Source organism: Balaenoptera physalus, assembly GCF_965194825.1.
Source record: "Balaenoptera physalus genome assembly, chromosome: 7".
In the NCBI taxonomy this organism is placed as follows: domain Eukaryota; kingdom Metazoa; phylum Chordata; class Mammalia; order Artiodactyla; family Balaenopteridae; genus Balaenoptera; species Balaenoptera physalus.
The window spans coordinates 14,581,299-14,600,833 of record NC_138886.1 but is presented as its reverse complement, the minus strand read 5'-3'; the positions used below and the strand labels follow the sequence as shown (position 1 = coordinate 14,600,833).

General features: G+C 46.8%; 1 protein-coding gene and 1 long non-coding RNA gene across 2 annotated transcripts in view; one reads left to right on the top strand and one right to left on the bottom strand.

Moving 5' to 3' along the window:
* LOC309664718 (uncharacterized protein) overlaps positions 1-19,535 on the top strand; it is a 331,041-nt gene that overhangs the window by 297,053 nt on the left and 14,453 nt on the right. The window lies entirely within an intron of this gene.
* The window catches only part of LOC309664725, a 23,878-nt gene continuing 6,110 nt past the window's right edge, over positions 1,768-19,535 (bottom strand). The window contains exons 2-3 of the long non-coding RNA XR_014266004.1: positions 7,056-7,236; positions 1,768-2,736 (exon numbers count right to left, since the gene is read on the bottom strand). This is a non-coding gene — a long non-coding RNA (uncharacterized lncRNA). The remainder of the gene's footprint in view (positions 2,737-7,055; positions 7,237-19,535) is intronic.

Below are 19,535 nucleotides of genomic sequence, written 5' to 3'. Positions count from 1 at the left end.
TTAAATACAGTCACCACCACCGTCCATTTGTTTATGTGTCCGCTATGGTTGCTTTCACTATAATAGCAGGACTGAATGGTTGCAACAAAGGTGGGCCCACAAGTCCTAAAATATTCACCATCTGACCCTTGTATAGAAAAAGACGGCAGTGTCTGTGTTAGAGGGAATGACTCTCATCCCCATTTTATGTATGAGAAAACCGAGGCTCTGAGAGATGAGGTGCCTTGCCCAAGGTCACGCGACTTGTAAGCGGAAGCAGGGAGGTGGACGAGGAGGCCTGGGACGATCGTTAAGGTAAAAGCAGGAAGGTGGCCCCAGGATGCCCGACCCCAAATCCATCGCAGCAGACTTTTCGGCACCCTCCCGTCCCCTCCCGCCCAGTCACCACTGCAGTCAGCCAAGGGGACTCAGGCGCCTCTTTGTCAGCCAGAACCCTTGCTCTGGTCCCCGAACCAGCATCAAATGACTAATTTAAAACCTAATGCTTCTACCATGTCCACCCTGGCTGCCCCTTCTTCGGCTTATCACATCCTATTCAAATCCAAAATAAATTATTTCAGCTCTGCAGCCTTTGGATAAAGAAAAAAATGAAATTAAAAAATAAAAAAGGAAGAAGGCAAAGCTTTGAAGGGACAGCCTGCCTGCCTCCTTCTCCCTCAGCTCCAGGCCTTTTTTCTAAACCTGCACTGTAACCTTCAGGGGATGCTGAGGCCTGGAGGCTGCCAGGACAGAGCCACACCTCCATCCAGACCCCGGACCTCCCGCAGGCGGCCGGACAGAGATGCAAAGGTTTCAGGTACCAGATGGCCCTACATTTCCCATCAGTTTGACAAAGCCCTGTCCCCTTCGATAGACCAGAGCCCCATGTTTTTAGGAAATAAGATTGCGGGGGAAGGGAATGTGCATAACCGCCTGGTAATCATTAGTTTATTATTTAAGTATGTTTTATCCACGTGCCGTAGGTATGCCAGGTGCTGAGCTAGGCAGTTGGCATATGGAGATAAATAGCCAAGGGAAACCCTGTTTGTGTGCCCATTCTAAGCAAACCATCAGACCTACTGCACTTTACAGTTTACAAAGCCCTTTCTCCTCCACCCTTACTAGACCCTCCCCGAAATTCTCTGAGGCAAGGTGGGGGTGTTGTCATTAAGCACCTCACCTTACAGCTGAGGAAACTGAGGCTTGGAGATGTCACAGAACTTCTCAAATTCTTCCCCCATCAGAGTCCCTGGCAGAATAGTGTAGTGGTTAAAACGCTGGCCAGATTGACCTGTGTTTGCTAGCTGTGTGATCTTGAGACAAGTTTCTTAACCTTGCTAAATCTCACCTAACCTATCTCTGAAATGGGAAAAATAAAATCTATCTGTCAGGTCATTATGGGAGTTAAAATGAATAATAAGAAGAATTTAGTGCAATAGCAGACAGAGCAAGTTGTCACTGAAGGCTTGCTTGTCTGCTATTGACTGCTGTTGTCTCCGGATGATGATGATAAAGGGGTGGGGAGAGGAAAGGGAGGTACAGGGGAAAGAGGAGGAGGAGGGAGGAGAGAGGGAGGAGGGGGAGGAGGAGGGTGGGGGAGGGAGAGAAGGAAGGGGGAGGGAAAGAGGAGAAGGGGAAAAGGGAGGGTGGGGAAGGGGGAGGAGGGGAGGGGGAGGGGGAGGAGGGGAGGGGGAGGGGGAGGAGGAATGGAAAGTGGCAAGGGAAGGACAATGATGATGATCTGGCCCCGCAGCTGACTCCTAGTGGCCTTTGCCCACAGCCCTTGCATCCCCTGAAATGAGGTACCCTGGCTGTACCTCAGACTTCCTCCACTGACTAGGACAGATCCTCCCACCTCTCTAGTCTCAGTTTCCCCACCACAAGTGAGGGAGATGCACAAGACAATCTCCAGTCTTTAGTCTCACTTGGTGGGAATTGAAGTCCCGATAACCAGGAGAGGCGAGACCCAGTCCCCAGTGGAGGGGACCGGAGAGAAGGCATGGGCGGGGCAGACGCCTGGTAAACTGAATACCTCAACTGTCTTTAAAGGAGACATGCCCCTCCCAACTCTAGGCAGCTTTGGGATCTCTCTTCTGCCACCGCCTGATTCCAGAGGGGCGGTTGTCAACAGAGGAAGCTGGCAAAAAGGATCAGCAATGCGCCACAGGCCTCCGGAGCATCTTAGAGGGACTGTGTGCTCGGCAGCTGCCGGGCATCCTTGAGAGGGGGTTTGCTGGAGGAAATCACTGGGTAGGGGCGTGTCTCCACGAGCACCTGGGGCTGTGGATGTCTTCACCGCCCTGGCTCTTGCCCTCTGTTATCAGATGGGGCGGCCAAGGTGGGGAGGATGCCCAAGACACACCATGGGCTTTTGTCATCGCAGCCTGTCCGAGGAGGTGTGCGGATGGGAACCATGAGTCCAGGCAGGGCCAGGTGGCCGTGCAGCAGCTGTGTGATGAGGTAAGAGGTCAAGTGCGTTAGCCTCTCCACGCCTCAGGCTCCCCAAACTGCTCCCCGCGCATATTAACCAGCAAATAGTGACGTTTGCATCATTTGATTTCCTGATTCCCTCTAAATCACACTGAAAGCCCTGGGAGGAATCCGCCCTCTGCTTTAATGCTTCTGAGGATAAACACCCTCTACCCCTTGGGCCAGGACAGTCCATCCCCACAGCCCCAGTCCAAGCAAGATAATCCGTGTCTCCCCCTCGTGTCCGAAGCCTCCTGTCTGGGTGCATCCCAGTTGCCTCTGTGGCATCTGTAGAGGAAAAGAAAGAAGGCATCTTTGAGCGTGACTGCCTGGCTTGAATCTCATGCTGCCTCCCTGAGCTGTCTGACCTTGAACAAGTTCATGGAACTCTCAGAGGCTGGGCCATCATCGCTGTAGCACAGGCTCATTGGAAAGTGTGAAAACCATAGGTTTGTCTGGGACCGTGGGGACTTTTTTGTTTGTTTGGGGGGGTTTGCTTGCGCATCAAGTGCCAGGCAGATGCTACAGGCTCACATAGGTTAGCTCATTTAATCCCTGCCTCTGCCTCAGGAGGAAGAGCCCTTTGTCCTTGTTTTACAGGATGGGAATCCTGAGGCCCCGTGGGAAGCAGTGACTTGCCCTGGGTCACTTAGCAACAGAGCGACGGAGCCGAGCTTTGGAAACAGACATATGCCCGTGGGCACTCTGCTCTGTCTTCACATCGGGCCCGGAAAGGACGGATTATAACCCCCGCCTTGCAAACAGGGGCTCTGAAGCTCAGGGAGGTTACGGGCTTGCTCCAGGCCACACAGCTCAATTCCTAAGTGGCCAGGCTGGAGACTGAGCCGCTGTGGCTCACCCCAGTGCCAGGGATCTCACCATGAGCCTCGGCCGTCTCTCCTCATCGCCCTCCGATATTTTAAAAGGAAGAAGGAAAGAAAAAACTGCCCTGAACGTTTAGCTGAGGTGAAGCGGATGGAAGACACTACCCTGGTATTAAATTATGGATGGAGCCGGGCTTGCGGCCCGCCGCTCCCTCTGACACGCTCCAGCCGCCCCACCCGCCTCCGGGCCAGCCCCATAGCTTGTCAGGGAAGGTTTCTCAGTACTTTGGGTGACTGATTAATGGGCTGATTATGCTGCTGGTGTGACCAAGGAGGGACAGAGGAAGCACCTTGGCTTAACCTCCAAGCCTCTATAAGAAGCTTTCACCTCAGGCCAGAGAATGGCTGGGCCCTCTGGGAGGGAGGGGGGCATCTGTGTGATCTTCTCCCCCCTGGACCCTTCACAATGGGCACTGTCACATAAGGCAGGCATCCTGGTAGAGGGAAAGGGCCTGAGCTTAGGTTCAGAGAGACCCCCAGCTTCAATTCCAGCTCCAGCACTTGACTAGCTGTGTGACCTTGGGTGAGTTGCTTGCCTTCTCTGAGCCTTGGTTTCCTCTTCTGTAATATAGGAATAAATAATGGTACCTACAATGTAACGTCCTTACAAGACACAAGAGGTAAGAGAGGAGCAGCCTTGGGGACAAATACTTGAGTTCGATTTCAGACATCTTGAGGAGAGGAGGTTGATAAAGATGTCAGGGAGGGAATAAGCAATTAAAAGAAAATAATGAATAAACTGTAGCTCTGAAGGAAAGTGAGACAGGAGAAAGAGGTGGATTGATGTCCTCAGCTACCCTTTCTGATGGCCAAGGCTTTGGCCTCTAACTGTGCTCCAATGGCAGAAAGGCTCCAGAGGGCGTGGAGGTTAAGTGGGGTGATCCAGGCAGGAAGGAGCTGTGTGCAGGAAAGGAACGGACTTTTCCTAGATGTTTACCCTGAGCCAAGCATTCTGTGAGTAGCACCCTGTTCACCTCCCTCAGCAGCCCCAGGAGGCAGGTTTTAGCATCTCCATTTCACAGAGGAGGCAAGTGGAGGTCAGAAAAGGAGAGTGCCCGGTGGAGAGTCACATCACTAGGTCATAAAACCAGGATCCAAGGCCAAGTGCACCTTGACCGCAAACCTGAGCCTCCTCCACTCTGCCCGTGGCCTGCTGGGCTGCCGGGTCAGCCAGCAGCCTTCAGCATCCCAGGCCCGGGGCCTTAGGAACCTGCTGTCAGGCCTGGGAAGGGGTGGTGGGATTGTCAGGGCGGAGCTGAGGCCAAAGGGGTAGGCAGGGAAAGGGGAAGGAGTCTGCCTCCCTGCCAGAGGGAAGGAGCGGGGATGCCAAGAGATGTATCCACTGGACGACCATGAGACGGGAGTCAGTGATCGATCTGCTTCGCCTCTCTGAGCCTCCCTTCCCTCTCTTTTCAGACTCAGGACCCACAAATCCTGCCTCATCAGGATTAAATGAGATGGTGCAGGGAGCTCTGCAGACAGCCTGGCATGTGGAGGTGCTCAGCAAACGCCAGCTGCCCCATGGGGGCCTGCCCACCTGCCTGGGGGGACCCCACCCCATGGAGCTCAGATCAGAGCATGCACGTCTTCGGGTCATCCACAGGCATGTATGTGTGTGTGTGTGTGTGTGTGTGTGTGTAGGCACGCATGAGCACGAGCATCGTGTGTGGGCGTGGGGTGTGATTGCCAGGATGTTTGCTGAGGTCAGTGCGTTGTCACTCCCCGGGATGCCTTAGGGGGAAAGAGAAAATGTGTGACAGCGACCAGAAAGAGAAGAGGGAAATGGGAGTGTGACAGGCAGAAAAAGGAAAGGAAAACATCTACAAACTGACTGTTCCTCTCTCTCTCTCTCTCTCTCTCATACACACACACACACACACACACACACACACACACACGCACCCGTGCATGCAGCCCTCCCTCATGCAAGCACAGCTCTTAGGGACACTCCTTGGTCTCTCCAAATATCCACCTTCGCTCCCACCCCTGCACACACACCTGTGACCCCAGATACCATCAAACCCACGCATCACCCAATCACCTGTCCGTACAGTCAACCTCCACATCTGCATCCCATCCCTAGGAGCACCTGTCCCACAACTATAGGAGAATCCTATGCACGCACACACTGCACACGACATACTGTATGCTGTACCAACATGTATGCGTCCCCACCCCTCCCTACGCTGTAACTGCCCTCTCACTGTCATTCTCTCCCACCGCCCACGATGGAGTGCCTGCTGGGGGTCGGGAGCTGTGCTGGGCGCTGGGAGGACAGCAGTGGTAGAGCTCACAGTCTACATGTGTGATGATAGGGAACCCTTCTTCTCGGCCCCTGCTGTTTCCCCCCAGGAGCGAGAGCGCAGTTAGTGTAACCCCTGCTCTCTCTATCACTTTACTCTCTCTGCCCAGGGGACTTGGGGAGACATATGTGATTTGTGAACAGAGCATGCTCAGTTCAGCTCAGCCATCCTTTTTGGGAACAAGCTTGAACTCCCGGTATACAGTTCCCCTCTGCAATCCCTGCCCTAAATCTTGCCTGGGAGGGCTGCCATGTTGGGAGGCCCATCCCCCATCCAGCCAGCACTCCCCAGCTGGGTGGGTGAGCCTTCCTAAACCTAAGGGTCCATGAACAGAGCCACGAGCTGCCTCAGTGACCCCAGTGACATACTTATCCATCCATCCAAACAATTTCCAACCATCCACTACCTTATGTGTACATCTCTTCAGTCTCATTTAAAACCTACTCTGATGTACAAGCTATCCCACCTATTAACACCATGCTATTGATACACATGCCCACCCGTCCTCCAAGCACCCAAACCCACACACACACCTCTCTCTCTGCGTCCTTCCCCATCTCCATTCCTGGGCGCCTCCACAAGCCCCTCCCCCTTCTCACACCACCTAGGATCTCACTGCAAGTCATCCCTCTGCCGACACGGACAAAACCAGGTCGCGTCACAAAGCAGTTTTGCCCAGCCCGCCAGATTTTTCGCTCAGCTCGCAGATAGATAACTAACAGGACCATCTTCCCAGCTAATCGGGAAAGAAATCTGGCGGGCTCAATTGCTGCTGATATGCATTTAAATGGCTGCATCTAGGAGGAAAATCTAAATGAGAGCTGAAGGGAGCCTGGGACACTGGGGGAAATCTCACTGTAATAACTGTGTGAGGTGAAGCAAATCAACAGAAAGCTGTACACTCACTTGGGGAGAGAGAGGCAGCTCTACTGTAACACGTGTGCTTGGAAACTTATTGGAATCTTCGCACTTTTAATATAATGGCATTAGTGTCACGGTGCCTTATATATAAACTTCACCCACCACACATAATGAGCGGAGAGCTATTTCCCAGCGTGTGTGATGCTTGGATGTGGGTGCAGGGAAGGGCATGTGTTTAATGATCTCCTTTTGAATCTGGGCAATAGAGTGCAGCCCTGCAGTGTAGAGAGCCTTCCTCAGAAGGCAGCACAGACCTAGTTCAAAGCTAGGCTCTGTCACTTACAAACTGGGTGACCTTGGGCAGATTACATAACCCTGGCACCTCCACCTCCTTGTCCATAAAATAGAAGTAATGATGCCTATCTCGCAGAGTTGAACGGAGGATTTGATAAGTCCTAGAAAAGCACTGGGGAAATAATAGGCACGCACTTAGTGTCATAAATCGCCTTGGTTTTGAATCTTACCTCTGATACTTACTAAGTGACCTTAAGTAAGTTACCTGCCTTGGTTTCCTCATTGTATCGTGAGGTTGGTAAGAGTCCTTATCTCGATGAATGCACGCAGAGCGCTTGCAGCAGCGCCCGCAGCGTCCTACAGGCTCACTTTACATGAGTTTCACCAGCAGCATCTCCACCACAAGCCACAGGTGCTGAAGTTTACTGAGCATCTTTCCGTGGTGCCTGAGGGACAGAAGAAAAGGGAATGTTACCCAGACTACGATTCTGTGAGCCTCCCTAAAAACCATATTTCTGACACATGGATGAAAAAAATTGGAATTATTTAACCAAGAGAAGAGGAGACTCGGGTGACTTGCTTATGGTATACAAATTGCTTATGGTCACCGCAGGACAAAGAAAGCAAGATTGCTCTGTGTGGCCAGAGAGGGCAGGACCAGGACCAGGGTGGGAACAGTGAGGCTACCAGGAGCCTAATTTTAGCTCCACTTCAAATGAATTGAGTTAGTTAATAAGGGACAACCAGAAAGAAAAAAAAAGGATAAAAAAGTTCTCTCTCAAAGGAAGTAATAAAGTAAAGCCTTGACAGTTTAATGGAGGAAATAAGGTCCCCTGATTTGAAGGGATATTATGACCAGCATCATCCCATAACCATGGCTCCCATATCAACATGCCTGTTTGCAAAGAGCTTAGCAACTGCTTGTTCTCTGGTTTCAAAGTGTAGCCACACAGGATCTGTAGCTTTCCATTAAAAAAGTTTCATCAGAACATCCACTTCATCATATTTTATTTTCCTGGCTGTTAGGAATTCAGCCTTCAACCTTAATGTCACCTCCTCCTCCAGGCATGGGGTGGCCTCAGGATCAATGGCCCCTGGTCTCGAATTGAACTTGGGACACCCAGTATGTATGGACCATGGTGAGGACCATGAAGGTATCTCGGGAAAGTACCTGAGCAAAGGGAACGGCAAGTGCAAAAGCCACAAGGAAGGAACAGCAAAGCCTTTCTTTGCTGCTGGAGCAGCAAGAGATGAGATCACAGGGAAGGCAAGACACCAGACCGTGAAGCATCCTGGAAGCCCTCAGTAGGACTATGATTTCATCCCCAGTGTGATGGGAAGCCATGGGCAGGATTCAAGGGGAGGAAGATCACTCTGGGTGCTGTGTAGAGAACGTCCCATAGGGAGTAATGGTGGAAGTGAAAAGACCAGCTTTGCAATGATCCAGGTAGCTCATGGCTTTGACTAGGGTGGCAGGGATGGGATGATGAAATGTGATCAGACTCACATTCTATTTTAAAATAGAGCCGAGAGGGGTCAAAGTTGACCCTAAGGCTGTGGCCCAAGCAACTTGGTGAATGAGGAGAGGAGGAGGTTGAGTGTGAGTTCGGGGAGGAAACCAGAGGGGTGGTAGGTGTCTGGGTACCACTGATGTGGCCGGTGAGCAAGCTTTGTGACAGGGCTACTGAAAGGACTGAACAAGAACAAGTGGATTTGGCCATAAAAAAGAATGAAATATGCCATTTGAGCAACACAGATGGACCTGGAGATTATCATATTAAATGAAGTAAGTCAGAGAAAGACAAATACCGTATCAATTATATATGGAGTCTAAAAAAAAAAGATACAGATGAACTTATTTACAAAACAGAAAATATTTTGTGACTATTTTGTAAATATTTCTTATTTGCAAAACAGAAATAGACTCACAGACATAGACAACAAACTTACCAACACCAAAGGGGATAGTGAGAGTGGGGAAGATAAATTAGGAGTTTGGGATTAACATATACAGACTACTATATATAAAATAGATAATCAGCAAGGACTTACTGTATAGCACAGGGAACTATATTCAATATCTTGAATTAACCTATAATAGAAATGAATCTGAAAAAGATTCTTTTATATATAGCTGAATATATACATATAACTGAATCACTTTGCTGTACACCTGAAACTAACACAACATTGTACATTAACTATACTTCAATTAAAAAAAAAGAAGAACAAGTGGATTTGGAGCGTGATCCCTGGCTGTTTGCTTCAGTTGTTTGCTGAATGCAATGGAATGCAACTCCTCCTCCCCGTAATCCTGTCCTCCAGTGAAAGTTCTTCTGCATGTCATGCCACAGCCAGATACGTATTTGCATTGGCCAGGACAACCAAGAAGAAAGAGCCATCCCCTCCCCGCATGACAGGAAGACTTCTTCCAAAGATGAAGAACCGAAAGCAAATTCAAGAACAAGAATTTGGGAGAGACAAGAAATCTAAGTCAGTGACAGTGATAAAAATGTAAGGTCCTGAGGTATGTGCAGAAATCTTGAGATGGTGGGGCTTCTCCAAAGTATGGAATAAAGATTTGAGGCCAAATTTACCCAGTTCTCAGGAGGCCAAGAAATTCCAATTCACATCTGTGTCAAGAATATGGCTATAAAAGACTACAAAGAATGAAATACCAAACTATTAAGAGATGGTTGGACAATTATGGATAACCTTCCTCATTTTTCTCTAAGTTTCTAAGTTGTCAACAGTGAATATATTTTATAATCCAAAAAAATATTAGACGTGAAAATCATTAAGTAGGATGCCATACATTTCTGCATTTCTCCCGGTAGAGACTGAATGCATAAGAGAACACGACAGCCTCCTCCCTGTTCTAGACAACACATTCCTGCTGACAAGGTTTAAGCTGGGCGGTAACACACCCCAGGGTTGGGCTCACTGTCAACATTAATACCTGCGTACCTTTGACACTTGCTAGGTCTTAGCCTTATCTCCCCCTGTCCTAAGCTGGTGCTGCTGATGTTTGAGACCTAAGCACGGGATGGCTACTTATCCCTTCTGTGTTTCATTTTGTGGGATTCCAGCTCAAGTTGTAAACTGCCGAGACCTTTTCTGAGTCTGAGTCTGTCTCCCAACACATTCACTGACGCTCCAGTATTTTAAACTGAGGTATGCACGCCGTCCACACCTCCTTTTCTTCCTTCGGTTATAATGTCTAACATTTACCGAGCACGTGGGTCAGGCAGTGTTCTAAGAGCTTTACGTGTATGAGCTCATTTTGTCCTCACAGCACCCCTATGAGACAGGTACTCTCGCCATCCTCATTTGACAGAAGACAAAAAACGAGGCATCTGGAGGTTAAATATCTCCTCCAGGATCTCAGCAAATAAAATGGCAAAGGCAGACTTGACTCCATGCTTGTCAGTGCCAAACTGTCCAGCCCCTCAAGCGGTGACAGAGGGCCTTCTCGGGGCCAGGTTCTCTGATATCAGTAAAGACACAGAGAGGAAACAGCACTGCCTTTCAGAGAGCCCAGGGGTGCCCTGGTTAAATGTAGTCAGTGCTATAGATGCCATGCTGGCTTTCCCACTGTAGCACCTTGGGCAAGTGACCATCCCACTTTTTTCTATGGTTTCCTCATCTGTAAAAGGAAGCTGAAAATAATGCCTACTTTATGGGGCTGTTGGAAGGATGAAATTTGTTAACACAAGTCAGGCACTTAGCAGAGTGCCTGGCACTTAAGAAGTGCTCAATTCATGCTAACCATTATTATTTTTGTTGTTGTTATTATGGTGGGATATAATGGATTACAAAGGAAGGAGTGCTTAGTTCTTTCTAACAGGTCTTCAGAGAGGGGCTGAGTATTGGAGGAGGGGGAGGTATTGGCTGTAAGTTAGCGGTGAGGGAAGAGCTCAGGCTTTGGAGGAGCCAAGGCCTGGAGGCAGAAGAGCGTGAAACAGCTGTACGTCTTCTCTCCCTCTCCTTGGGCATTTCACCAGAGTCCACAGCTGACCCAACAAACCACACTAATCGGTGGCCTCTGGGCTGGAAAGGCAACTGAAGGCTTTTTCTGGTTTTAGCTCTGTTTAGCGCTGGAAGAACGCAAACTTCTGCTTCAAAGAGAAAAGGCATTTGAAAGGCTTATGAAAGGGCTTATGAGCCTTCTTGTACATCAAACACGCCTTACAAAGCAACATTTTGATGAGTTAAGTGCAAATGAATCAGAAACACAAGGATTAAATTTCCCTTGAAATATGCATAGGTTTCAAGATTAAGGGGAAATTGCCTGGCAAAACGTATTTTGGGTTAAACCCTGCAAAGTTGTTCAAGTTGACTCCCGTCTGCCACTTCCCCCCTCTTATTAGTGCAAATAACAAAAATAATAATAGTATCAACACTACCTGATACACTTTTAGCTCACTCGGAGCCTTTTAGCTCACGGGAGGCTTTTAGGTAGGTACGTGAAACATTAAATTGTCATGATAGAAATCGAGACCCATGCCCGGAACTTGGATGGCACGGCAGAGACTGGCAGCTGTCTATTAAATCAGCCTTTGCTTGCCTCCTTGCTTCTAGCTGGCTCCCACGCTGTGTTTCAGCCAACAGAATATGGGCCAAAGCAGGGTGTATCCCTTCTAGGCCTGGCCCGTAAAGAGCCCCATGTATTCCTCTGTTCTCTCTCTTCCTCCAACTGCCAGCTGGACACTGATGTCCAAGGTGACCTTGGAGGTCACATGTTGAAGATGGCAGAGTCCTCGGCAATCCCACAGCCAGAGGACTTTATGTGAACACAGTCTAAAACCTCTCTTGTGTGAAGTCGTCAACCTTTAGGACCTCTCAGTACAACAGCTAGACTCACTTGAACGAAGACAGAGATGAAAGGCCACTTAATAGAATAAGAAGGACTTTGGATCATAAATCAGGACACATGAGTTCTAATCTCTGCTTCAAACGTGCTGTGTGGGGCTCTGGGGAGGCCTTTCCCACCCTCTCAGTTTCCCTGCTGATCTCAGTTTTCCTGCTGATACAAAGAGATTTGACCAGGTAGTTGTTAAGCTTAGCTGGAATGTGTAAGATTAAATGATACTACATAACAAATTTCAAATTGAATTCAATTCTAGTTAACAAAGGTTTATTAAACACCTATTATTTCCCAGGCATTGGGGCTGCAAAGATAAATAAGTCCGTGCATTTGGAGTATAAGCTTGAAGATAAATGTTTATAATATAAAACAGCAGAAAGTAAATGGATAGCTAGATAGATAACGAATGAAACACAGAGCACAACCAGCTCTGCCTGGGGAGAGGGAAAATATAAACGAAAGCCACTAGGAGACAATGACATTTGAACTAGGCTTGGAGGACAGAAGGCTGACAAGCTGCGGCTCCTATTCCAGACAGATCCAGGGACTTCATAGCTAAAAGGACTCTATTTCACAGATGGAGAAACTAAGATCCAAAGGAGTTAATTAGACACATAGCTGATTAGTAGCACACTTGAGGGTCACTAACAAGTTTCCCAGAGTCTCAGTCTTGGTCCAGATTTTTTTTTAAGTAAAAGCCTCTAGAAAAACAAATTTAAGATTCAAAGGTCTGGGTTAAGGCTGCCCTGGGTTTGGCCTTGCTAGTCCACACCACCAAATGGCCATCCATTGACAAAACCATCCTCATCATTCTACTGACTTTTCTCAAACTCAAAATCTCCCCATCCATGGAACTTTACAATCTCTGCAGTAAATTTCGTATTTAAACAGTTGAACGCATAATTCCACCTCGGCTTTTCCCTTCAGGTCTCACAGCACTGTAATACCAACCATGACCTCATTGAGTCATTAACACAAAGAATAGGCAGGACAAGCCCAAACACAGAGCCTGGAACCTGCCACTAGGGGCTTTCCTACATCTGGGAGAGACCCTTAAAGTGAGCAGGACATCCCCTCAGGGTCATGAGGTAAGAGGAGATGGCTTAGTCTGTTTGGCTGCTGTAACAAAATATCACAGAGTGGATGGCTCATAAACGACAGAAATCTTCCTCACAGTTCTAAAGGCTAGAAGTCTGAGATCAAGGTGCCAGCATGGTCAGGTGAGGACTCTCTTCCGGGTCACAAACTTCTGTCTGGTTGTATTCTTATGTGGCGGAAGGGGCTGGGGTCCATTTTCTAAGGGCACTAATCCTATTAATGTGGGCTCCACCCTCATGACCTAACCACCCCCTAATACCGTCACATTGGGCATTAGGATTACAATATATGAATTTTAGGGGGACACAAACATTCAGACCATAGCAGGAGGTGTATTTATTTTCTATGGCTGATGTGACAAATTGCTACAAACTTAGCAGCTTAAACAGCACAAATTTATTTGTCCTACAGTTCTGTAGGTTGAAGTCCAAAGATGGGTTGAAATCAAGGTATCAGCGGGGCTGTATTCCTTTCTGGAGATTCTAGGGAGGAATCTATTTCTTTGCTTCTAAAGGCCAGCAGGTCCCATCATTGTATCCTTAGTGCCTAGAATAGCACTTAGCACAAAGTAAAAACTCCTCCCAAGCTTCTAGAGGAACCTGCATTCCTTGGCTCGTGGCCCTTTCCCACCATATCAAAGCCAACAATGGCAGGTGGAGACCTCACGTTGCATCACTCTGATCTCCTCTGCTGCCTCCCTTTCCAGTTTTGAGGATCTTTGTGATTACAGTAGGCCTACCTGGATAATCCAGAATAATCTTCCTATTTTAAAGTCAGCTGATTAGAGTCCACATTTCTATCCACGACCTTAATTCCCCTTTGCTCTATAATTTAACATATTCGTAGGTTTCAGGAATTAGGTCGTGGGCATCTTTGAGGGGGGGCATTATTCTACAAGAGGGACAGTGTCAATTCATTCTTTCATTCTTTATTAAGTGCCTATTGTGTGCCTTTCTCTGTTCTGGGGTCTGAGGATACAGTCACAAGACAGACTTTTTCCCTGCCTTTGTAGAGCACAGAGTAGGGTGAAAAGGACACTGAAAAGGGCACCAACTAAGAGTGATGGGTGTCACAACAGAGGAAGTATGGGGCTAAGGTTTAGGAAAATATCTCCAAACAGACGTCATCTGTGTATTTTTGCCTAGCTTCAGACCTTAAACCCAGATTAAGAGTTAGGAAGCATCCCCCAAATAGGCTAGTTTCTCTATCAGAAACAAAAAAGAAAGAAACAAGGTTTATTTTTAATGAAGCTGCCTTGGCTCTGAATGATCACTGCTTCCTTCTAGTTTGACTTTATTATCGCTTCATTTGGACGCTTGTTTGGGTGGAACATCTGCTATACTCCGAAGGCTGCTCTAGGCATTGAGGGTACAGTGATTTGAGAAGATGGGTTCCTGCCCTGAACAATCGTAGAGGCTGGTGGGAGGTGAAGACAAGTGTGCAGCCAACCACAACAGAGTGTGACAGACAATGTCTTTACTCGTCAATGCAGGGTCATGGGTAGCAGGACAGGATGAGCCAGAGTGACGTGGCAGACGTTGCAACGTATGGACAAGAAACCACAGCCAGGGGTTTATGGGTCAGCAAGAGAGTCGGCTTTGAAATGTTAAGAGGTCCACACTAAAGACAGCCTGAGACCAAAGGCAGAGACTAGATTCCAAGGATCAAACTAGCCCATGGGGTAAAGGTAGAGGGGAGTCAGGAGGTCACTGGGAGTGGGATTCTTGGAGCCTGTCTCTGGAAGGCACTTCTGCACAATAATGAGCATATGATAAGGAGCATATGATGAGGTTCAACTAAGAAAGGTCTTCTTTGTCCTCCGCAGGTATGTAAAGTGCTGCCAGGTGTGGGGTAGATGCTGGCCCAGCATCCAGGCAGCCCTCTGGGTTCTGATAAACCTTCTTTTCTGGATCAAATTAGTCTCCCTCTCTTGGGTCTCATTCAGTGGATCACTGGGTTAACTGCCATGATGTTTATTCCAAGGTGGCAATGGGGCATCAGGACATCACAGGCAGCTGCCATCAAAGCCACCACTGCCCAAGTGGTCCATCCCATTTCTTCATATTGCTACTTCTAATTCAAAATCTGGGGCGTATGTGGACACTTGGATCATGGGCCTATGACCTTGCTACAAGGGAGACTGGGAATGCAATCACCCGGCAAGCCCAGCATCTGTCATAGCATTCGATCTCCGCTCATAAAGCAAGCTCCCAAAACGGAGAAAAGGGAGGCCAAACTTCATGGGTTAACATAGCTGGAAGTGCCTTCAGCAGCAAGTTACAGAATATCCAATGTTTTTGAGTGATTTAACGATGAGAAAAATGTGTTATCTCACATAACATGATATCCATAGGCAGGTGACTCTAGGGTTTGTCCAGAGGACCAACTACTACATGGTCAAGAACTTGGACTTTTTCCAACTTTCTGCTTCTCACTATATTGACTTGGTCATTAGGCGTGTTCTTTCATGATTGCAATATAGCCTCAAGGCATAGAATCATCTAGGATTAGGTCATATACTACGGTTGGTTGTATAATTGCTCCAGTTCTTCTCCTCTCCCTGTATTTATAACCTTTGCCATGAGCTTCTGTATTTTTCTTTACCTAAGAGGCAAAGTCTATTTCCCCATCCCTTGGATCCAAGCTGGATTTGTAATTTACTTTGGCCAGTTGAATGTGGCTGACGTGATGACATGTTAGTTCTAAGGAGGCCATGTGTATTTCCACTTCTTAATCCTCTGCAATTGCCATTAGAACATGCCTGAGTTACCCTGATGGAGGATGAGAGCTCACTCATGCCAGCTGCCAACCAGCAGACATGTGAGTATGCCCAGCTAAGGCCAAAAGAAACCCACAGCTGAGCTCAGACTAAATCGACTCTCCCAGACTCATGCGCTAAATAAATGCTTATCGTCTTAAGCCACTGAGTTTTGGGGAGGTTTGTTATACAGCACTATTGCAGTAAGAGATAATGGATATACACCTCCATGCTGCAAGGGAGGCTAGGAAAACAATATATGGTATTTTCAGCCTCAATAATAAGAAAGAATAATGGCTACTGGGTAAGCAACCAAAGATGTCTGCCACAGAGGCCAGAAGGAATGACAAATATCCACAAGGCCAGGGAAAGGTGAAGACAACGCCAGATTCTTCAATGTAATTCTTCAAAAGGGACTGGTCAGTGGGTGAAGGGTTAAGCAGGGAATGGATCCAAGTAGCCAAGGCATTATGCAGCCAAGATTTATCAGGTCTTTCTGCCTGAGTTGTAATGTTAAATACATCAGGGGCTGTACTATCAGCAAGAGAATTGCAAAATCATGAGATGACTTGCTGTAATACAGAATTCATGAGACTCTGGAAGTAGTCTGTATTAAGGCACTTCTCCCAGGTCACTTCAGCAGAGTTTGGACATTCACATTCTAATACATGGTCCATCTTCAAGCTTAGTTCCCACACCTGGCAATCCCCCAAGAGAGCGGACACAACTCACCCGGGACATGATCCACACCAAACTCCCACAGCAAGAAGTGGAATTAACTCCCATCCTTGGTTGGGTCTTCCACAGTCCCTTGTATGTGGGCTGCATTTTCTATTTCCAAATAACCTTTGTGATCTCTTGGAATGCTTACCTCCACCATGGGAAGTTGATATCAACCCTAGTCTTAGATGAGAACACTGAGGGCTGAGAAGTTGTCCTTTGCCCAAGGTCACAAGGAAGATGAGGAGAAAGCTCTTACTATGTCTGTCCAGCAGCTCTACCAGGATCTAACTATGACTTTCCCCTTCACTTAATTTAGGTCTCTGTTCAAAGGCCACCTCCTTAAGGAGAACTTCTCGAATCACCCTTTCTAAATCACCACCCTTGTATCTTTGCTTACTCTGTTTTAGTTTTGTTAATAACTCTTATTGCTATCTGACATGATATAAGATATTTTTTCTATTAATTTTTAGTAGTTCTCCTCAATAAGAATGCAAGCTCTCTAAGGGCAAGAACTTTGTTTTGCTTACAGAGATGTTCCTAGTGCCTATGAAAGTGATTGACATATAGTAGGCAGTTAATAAATATTTGTTGAAGAAATGAATGAATGAATGCATGAATGAAGATGATAATCAGGTTTGTCAATCAGGTCCATTCCACACCTGTGGAAGCACACAGCTCTCCAGAGTCATCCTAACTCTGACTTCTTGCATCTGTAGAATTTGCTCTATTAATGGAACATCTCCCTTCTGATCATGTTCTACCTTATCTCACACCACCCAGACCCAATGAGAAACTCAAATCCATCCACAGTTGTCACCAGAAACATTTCATGCACACAGAGCATTCTTGGGCACAGTCAACTTTACTGATCATTTGGGGTAAGGGGCTAGAGAAGGAATTTATATCATATGAATGCAAATAACTTTTTAGTAAACATTAGATATCATGGTTTCTAATATATCCTCTGGTCCCACCACCATCAAGGAATTTTCACCAACCACAATCTCCCATCCCTCTCACTACCGCAAGCTCTTTCTTTCTCCCCATCCCCTTCCCTTCTCTCCCCTTCCTCCCTTCCCTCTCACATTTCCTTACTAAGTTGAACAGAACACTTTGGGCATCTCTTTCCAATGCTTTACCTCTTATGGCCCCTATGCCCCAAGAAGGTATTTTTATAAACAAAGACAACATCTTCCCTTAAAGAAATTCAGGTTTCAACTTTTAAGAATTTGCTATACTGGGAAGATTAGAGGAGAAGCAGAGCTGAGGATATAAACACAAAGCAAGTTGGAAAGAACTACCCTTCCTGGTACACCTACTACATTCATTACGTTACTTAAGCTTCCCAGACACAACATGACATAGACACTATTTTTTCCATTTCAGAAATTAGACGGGACTCAAGCAGGATGTGACCTGCCTAAAGTCACCGAATAAGTAACTAACGGAAGAGAATTCAAACTCAGGTCTAAGTCCCAATGACAGAACTGCCTGTCTTACCCATTATGTGGCTGGGAAGTTAAGTTCATGAAACAATTTCATGATGAGATCAGGAGGGAAAAGAAGAGTCTCCTGGTCTCCCCTCCAAACTTATGCTCCATTTTAGATTTCCCAGGAACATCTCAAAATCAACCTGCACAAAACTGTCTTCACCTCACCTGATCATCTCCTGATTTCAGCAAACAGCATTCAAGCCAGGAACCTAGGAGTCTTCTTGGAGTCTCCTACTCCATCACCTCTCATATCTAATCTCCCTTTAGTCTCCTTAAATATCACTCAGCCCAGCACCGACCCCCTTTTACCCACATCCTCTGCCACAGTCCTGGCCAGCATATATCATCTCTCCCCTGGACAGCGGAATCCATCCCCCCTTACTCATCCCCCTCTGCCTCCAGTCTACCCTCAACACAAACAGCTGTCAATGGGATCTTTCTAAAACTCATATCTGACTGTGTCACTTTCTTGTGTACAAACCTCCCATGGCTCCCTATCGCTATAGGAAAAGGACCAAACTTCTCCATTTGGTCCACACAGTCCTTCAAGATACAGCCCTCTAAATGTTACCACCGCAGCCTTCATACTCCAGTCGGAGTGAATTACTCTCTCCTCTATCATTTCCCCCTTTGCACAAGCAATTCTTTCTGCTGCATTTCCTCTGTCTGAGAGTTCTTGCCCTTTCTTCACAGCTCAGCTCAGAAGTTACCTTCCCACTGTCCATGCTCTCTCCATATACCCAAATCCACCTTCTTCTGGACTCCATGGCCACCATGCTTGTTCTAACACAGCCCTTATCACACTAAACTACAATACTTGCTCTACTTGTACACCAGCCCCGTTTACCATGACCATCTGGAAGGCAGGCACTGAATAACTTTCCTGTCTCCTCAGTGCTTATGTTTTATGGGTTCTCAACATATAGTAAACACTCAGTGAATATTTGTTGAATGAATTATTTAAAATGTCTCCTGCCTCCCTTCCACCACTAACAATGACACACAGAACCACCACCATCTTGTCACCGCCACCTGCTTTGTAGTATTTTATTCTTATTCTTGGCCATTTCATGAATCAAGTTTTTCATCTTTCCTTCTTGTGTTTTGAAAACTCCGTATTGATACATATAAGCTAAGCACTATTTCTAGAATTTGAATACTATATAAATCCCCTTTCAAGGAAAATACTTCTCACAGGCCACCCCAGTCCTCCCAGGTCCTCCAACCTGGGTTGGAAAAATATTAAGTTAATAAAATGAAGTCTTATTGTATGAAAGTGTCTTGCAATGGTGAATTAGCACTGCTAGAGAAGCTTTGTCTATAAAACTTGTAAAAGGAGAAGGAAATGAAAGCAATGAAACAAATTCTCATAACTCAAGGAGTCCCCAAGAATATTTTTGCAGCCCCCAAAGTCTCATGACCCCATTTTTAGAAACACTGCACTAAATTCTTAGGACATTAAATAACCCATGGCTACCCAATCCAGCTTCCTTGTCACATAGATGAGGAAGGGAAGACCCAGAGGGGTATGGCTTGCTCAAGGTCACATGGCAATGCAGATTAGAACCTGGGACTCCTGGGTTTGGTTCTTCTGGAATCTACTTTCTCTTCTAGATTATTTTGATAGCTATTAGGTTGAGAGATATCTACCTAATCACACTCTCTCCATATAATTACAACCTTCTTCTATGCCATTTATTGATGGTTGCCCTGATTTATTTGAAGGAAGTAGGTATAAAATCCTCCTCCCCCCCAAAAAACCTTATTTTTCTAAGAAATTTAATTCCCCAAACTCAGCAAAGTAAC